The following is a 7,068-nucleotide window of genomic DNA, read 5'->3' as shown; positions in this document are numbered from 1 at the left end:
GTGTACTTGTATTCATATTATTTGATACTTACATTTACTATACTGCAATATGCACATGCCAATCGGTAGGTATACGTATGATTATATAATAAAAAATAATTTAATATAATTTTAATGAACAAAATATAAATACCTATAAATCAATATAAAGCTCATAAAGCACGTAAATAAACTTTATCTGTATCTTTATTTTAAGGCAATAATTCAATTTTACCTGAATGACTTAAATTACTTATGGAGACATTATAGAAGTATACTATTTAGTAGGTATTTTGTTTAAAATAATAAGTTATTACAAACTTATATATGCAATAAATACGAATAAATAAATTTGTGACTATTCTACATGATAGTATGATACCTAAACCTAATAGTTATTAATTATAAAACAATAGTAATATCTTATATCTTAATGTAAGATATTATATAATAAATAATATTTAATAATGTAAACATGTAAAGAAGAAGAATTAAATCAAGATATACCCAATAATAATGATTAATTTAAAATATAATAATTTATTAATAAGATTATTTTTAAGGCTTCTTTTATATGGTGGACGTATCTAAATAGAGTAAATTGTAAATTGAAGTGGATTTATGAGCCTGTAGATCTCAGTAGTAGAAATGTACAGCCATAGGCACTTATATTATGATTTAGAGTTATTTTAGTCTGTGTACATTTTTGTTAGATCCACAGAGAATTCGTTATTATTTTCAGAACTTTTTGGTACCCCAGATAAGACAAACGTATGTGAGTATTGGCGTATTGGACATAGTAATTGCTTAAAAAAGTGTAATACCTATATATATATTATATGAATAAGCTGTTAGTCAAAATCAAAATAATATAGAACCAGTTCATAGTTAAATCTAAAATCGAAATCTATCGGGTTTTTATAACAATTTCATTAATATGAATATAGTGAATATACACTCAAATATTTATGAGCTTCTTAATTAATTAAATAAATATTCTTTTAGCTTTTAGCAATAAACATCGAGTTTCATTAGTCACCGTGAACTGTAAAAAGAAGTCACATTAAATAGGTACTGAAAGCTCGTCTTAAATATTATATAATAACTACTTGAAGTGGGCAAACTCGTGAGTCGCTCAAAATATGGCCCGGTTTTGAGTGTTTGGTGGTATTTTTTTTTTTTTTTGTGATAAATTAGTACAAACATTGGTATGCGGGGGTGAGGGGGGCTTTGCCCTCCCCCCCACGGTAATGTGACAGTAAATTTTGTGTGGAACGCCCGTTCATCCAACATCCACTGAGCCCCCTTCTAATTTTTTTTCAAATCAAGCACTGCTAAAAACTCACTAAATTTAACTGATATTATTTTATTACATTCTGTACAGTTATTTTACTTTTTTATGATAATTGCCAATTGGTATGTTAGATATATATAACTATGAGGGTTCTGTCATTGGAGATATCTATACAAGTTAACCCCATTATGTCATATTTACTTTTTATAGATATTAGGTATGATACTGATTATAATGTTACTATTTTAATAAAAAAAAATGATATAACTAGGTACAACTGTAAATATTATTTCCTTACTCAGAAGCAAAAAATAAAATAAATATATTGGGTATCACGATTCACGGGGTATGTCTGTTTAGAAGATTTCTTATTCTTATTCAAGATAATCTTGAATATGTAACTTCGATATTCATTGTTTAGTTATGTAATTTGGTCTAAAATAGAACTTCAAATGTTTTTAAAAATAATTATCCTGAACTACTTATGAAGATTATAATATTACATTTTTAGAACTTAGCTTTACAATTACAAATCAAAGATTGTATAGTTTTTAGTGCAAAATACAAAATACTTGTAGTTTTTGTGATTTTGACGAAGATTATAAACATTTTAACTTTGAACAAATATAACAAAAATAATACACCTATATATTATTAATATTTTTATATAAATATAAGATAAACTTATATCAACCCACCTAATGATTTTTTATTGATATTTAAAAAAATCGAAAATTTCTCATGCTTATACAAATAACTCGAAGAGAATTAAAATAATTTGATAATTTTATTAGGTAAATCTTCAACCATTTGAAGAAAATGTCAAACTTCTACATTTATTCGTTGAATTAAAGCAAAATAATGAAATCAGTTTTGTTAAAAACTGGTTTAGCATAAAAATTCTCGTTTATTCCTTAATTTTTTTATTCGTGATTATTAAGAAAAGTACTGGAAATTTTTTATTTTTTTAACCCTATATAAGTACCATCCAGATCCAATTTGCTACCAGAAACAACCAAATTTGAACAACGAATCATTTTTACTGCTCTAAAAGGTGAAATTTTAAAATTAATATATTATATATAAATTATAAGATAACTCTTTTCGGCGCCCAACATTTAAAACAATTTAGGTAGGTGACCATGTAGGTACGTGAATATATTATAGACTATAGTTAACAAGAATATTGTAATATTTGTAATAGGTCGTCAATCGCAATACGTCACTTATTACTACCACAGATTGAATAGATAATACCGGATATACCGCCTAAACGTCTTGAACCTTACAGTACATACTACATAGCCTATATTCTATAAGTAATTAAACATATACGATATACATAAATACATAATACGTATAATAAATAAATACATAGCCACATAGGTATACCAACATACCATGTATGATATTCTAATACGCCTAATCACATTAAAATAAATTAAAAAGCACAACAATTACACAAACACTAACAATTAACAACACGCTGTTGTTTTTAAATAAGTCAAGGTAAACAAACACCGAGATTATAATTTATATACCTATCTAAAGGTATTATAATAACTATATGAATGCACTATATATATATATATATATATATATATATACGATGTATATATATATATATATATATATATATATATATATACGATGTATATATATATACGAATAAAAACTTTATAAACATGGGAAACAGGAAAATAAGATATACCGCTTAATATACCTACGTTATAATATAGATACTATTGATTTTATAAAAAAAATAATAATTACGCTTTTATATTGTATGCTAATTAGTAATTAGTAGGTACTTAATAAATAATAATAATATTGTCAATATCGATTTTTATATAGGTTCGTGAAAAAATGTTTTTTTATCGATAATAGTATAATATCAAATAAAAACTATAATGTACTATATTATAGCGGCAATGTATAGCTTATAGCCTTAGCCTATAGACTATAGGTATATAATTTATAATATATATTTATTCATACATTATAAATTATACAGAATGTTTCAAGTTGTTCCAAACAAAAAACGTTGAGAATTATCTCCTAATTCTCAGCTATCAACAATAAATGGAAAAGTTAAAATGTGGAATCAAAAACCTATTATTTTGTGTTTTGCATTTGAGAGATTTTTCAAGTTGGTACAATGGTACTTTTCGATTTCTATGTCATTTAATTTTAAACTTATTGTGTATAAATAAATGCACCACTATAACTGTCGTTTCAAAAAACCTTGATTTTATTCGTTTCTCAAATTTTTAAAAACTTCAATTATTGACATCCAAAAATCAAAAAAAAATCATGTAAAAATTGAAAATGGGGAAATTAATTTTTATTTAGGATTTAACTATAAAATAACAAAAAAATAATTATAAATTAAGATTTATACATAATTATATTTTTATTTTAATACAAATTTTACTTCACTTTAATATTTGCTATCCTTTAAGAAGCCTTGACTTATGATCCTAAATTTGATGATAATATACCAATCACACGATTTTTAAAATATTGAGTGTGACGCCGGCGTTTAAATTAAGTTTTAAGTTAAATAAGATAGAAATTTTAGTTTAAAAATATCCACAGGCCTTAAAATAATTCCGCAAAAAACTTTCAAAATAGATTTTCGATTCCATTCATAATAATCACATAGGCGAATGGCGATAGGTAAGATGTAAAAGTGTAAAATCTCTCTCAAGTCTCAACATTATTTATATCTATGAAACACTGGTGGAAACACTCTGTATAATATATTTTTTATTTATATAAATTATAATTAGGTATAGGTAGTCAGTCACGATGTAGAGAAATTCTTCTCTACATTGTGGGTATAGTATTAATTGTTTTATTCATCGTTTACAAAAATGAAATGATTGTTAGGTATATACAAATTTGATTGTATTGATGTAAATAAGAGGGTTTGTGGACTAAGCCCCCACCTCCAAAAAAAAAAAAATACCAAAAGTTACTGAAATATATATATGATTAATAAGGTATATTTTAATTTATGTACATTTTAGAAATATATTCTTAGGGTTTGGGAGATCAAACTAGAAATGTTTTCCTATTTTCACCAATTTTAACCTATGTCCTATATACGAGTCAAATTATTTAATAAAAGCCTTAGATAAGTAAACGCTAAATATAGTTATGACCTATATACAGTATAGGTATGTATAGTACCTATAGGTACATACCCGGACTACGAGTCGTGGAGTACTTATTTTACACCTACCTAAAACAATTTTGTATTCCATTTACGATTTACTTATTATTATGTAGGTATGTATTAATAATAGATACTACCATCTATTAATATACATGCAAACCATACGTTTTTATTTTCCACAATGAATGAAATGTATAAATGACGTTAAACTCGAGAGATAAGATTTTTACGTAATGACCTCCACAAATATTCAATAGCGTAAAACACGTCGGTCGTCCTCGTCTTCCAAGAATCGTCAAAACGTTCTAAATAAATGATTAATGCATGATGTCAGAATATTATAAATTAAAAATCATAATAAGCTGTCTACACATAACATAAATAATACGTATATTATGTTGAGCCAAGGCATAACAAGAGCCATATATATATTATAATAAAAATAAAAGCTATACGGCCATTGCCATTCCAAGTAATAACATTGACTATCTATATTTACACAATATAATCATTGCTAATAATCTTAAATTTCAAATACCTTCCAATTGGAAAATGGATGGTAATTACCAAATTATATATTCTCAAGTTTGTACTAATGCATTAAAAGGTGATAATTACATATATCAAATGTGTTTAAAATATTATCTTTCTCTTATAAATTATATTAATAGATAGCTTATGAAAGTTGCATTAATTGATCACATACAACTATACAAGTCACAAGTTTATTAAATGAATGTAACACTTTCTCTTTTGGTAATGAATAAATGATGCTGAACGCTTGAACTACTGAATGAACAAAAATAAGCTTGAAGTGCAAAAGTCTCTCAAGAGCTAAATGGCCTAAATGAATGTAAGTCTGTTATTTTAAAAACATGTTTAAAAAAAACATAAGATAGTTTTTGTAATTATGTGGTATGTTTCCTTTATGTAAGTTCGTGTAATATTTAGATAAAACAGGACTAATAAAGTAAGTTTTTTTTTAATTATATAAGCAATGCTAAACTGCTAAAATCCGCTTAATTTATGAGTCTGTATTCAATATTGTAAAAATATATACTATTATCTATTACAATTGCGACTTGCACAAAGTATGTTATTAAATAAATTATATTATGTTATTTTTAAAACAATTGAACACTTGTATTATTTATATGTCATATAAGTCGTTACTGTTAATTGACTATTGACTATCATTAATCAATTATGCACCTGAATTGATTTATATAATATACCTTAATGTATTTGTTATATTTTAGCTCTTTCGCACATCATTGAGTTTTAAATAAAATATTAATTATTATTAACTTTGATGTGTTCATATTAAATTATTAATTTTAAATTTTAAATAATCAAGTCATTACACCAAGAATTGTAATATTAATTTTTCTATTAACGAAAAAATGTAAAAAGATAAGTTCTAAACTTTTTTTTATAGCATTGCAATTTTTATGTAATACACTAAGGACCATCTTATTTCTCAACATAATTTTTTCACTTTTTTACCGCTATATTTTTAACGTTTTAAATAAAATTCTATAAGACATTTTTTATAATATATGTTCGTTGTTTTTTCTTTCTGACTATTCAGCCATCATCGCAGACCACAGTAAACTCGTTGGCATATATACAATAAAAATACATCGGCTAATATAAACATTTATTTTGTTTCTATGTTAATAAATTATTGTTGATTTAACAATATTTATGTATAAAGTTATTTTTTTCGCGAGTAATTCAATAATATTCATAAAATCATAAGCCACTTTAAGTTATATACCTAATACCGTGAGAATTTATAACGCTCTTATACAACTTTGACGAAGTAGTGTAAAAATTAAAATCAGCTTATCGTCTTGGTAAATAAAGCAGGAATAATATTTTAACCATTAAACTTACAAAATATTAATATAAGAAACATAGAAATTTATCAATCTCGAACACTTTTTACATATTATAATATGTATAGGTATATAAAGTGAATAGTAACTACAAACGTCAAAAACGCCCATATATACATTATACTAAATAATATGCCAATATATGTTAAAAATCGTAACATTTTATAATTAATTTCAAATTTTACATACAGTCAGGTCCGTGCACATCCCTATCCTAGTATCCTATCAGTTTCAAATTTCCGCCTTCACTCCCCGAAGGTTTTGGGTATAATCTATATAAATCGTTCGTGAATATAATATAGTGTACAATGATAATCCCGGCGGGTATAGTTGGGTTATATCAAAGCGCCGAGTTCTCAACCTGTACGATCAACCGAACCGACTCCGGGACTGGATGTCGTCGAACGTCTTCAACGTCCGTAATTATTAATGTATTTGGTCATGCAACTTGACGCTGACGAATTTCTATAACATACAAATCTATAAAATTGAATACAAAATTAATCGTTTTCTGAGTTGTTGTAAAATTGAATAAAAATCCCGTTAGACGGTGTCAAGCGAAAAGTCTACATAGTTTAACAGTTTATATTTTATAGGCGTTGATTATACAGCATGAATGAATTATAATTTATAATATTATAAGATTACCGATGACCGTAATGATATTATAAATGTATAAAAAAAATCTACGATTATCATCTCTGACTCTGAGA

This window comes from Rhopalosiphum padi, chromosome 1, assembly GCF_020882245.1.
Source record: "Rhopalosiphum padi isolate XX-2018 chromosome 1, ASM2088224v1, whole genome shotgun sequence".
In the NCBI taxonomy this organism is placed as follows: Eukaryota; Metazoa; Arthropoda; class Insecta; order Hemiptera; family Aphididae; genus Rhopalosiphum; species Rhopalosiphum padi.
The sequence above is the reverse complement of the archived record's forward strand: the minus strand, read 5'-3'. Positions refer to the sequence as shown.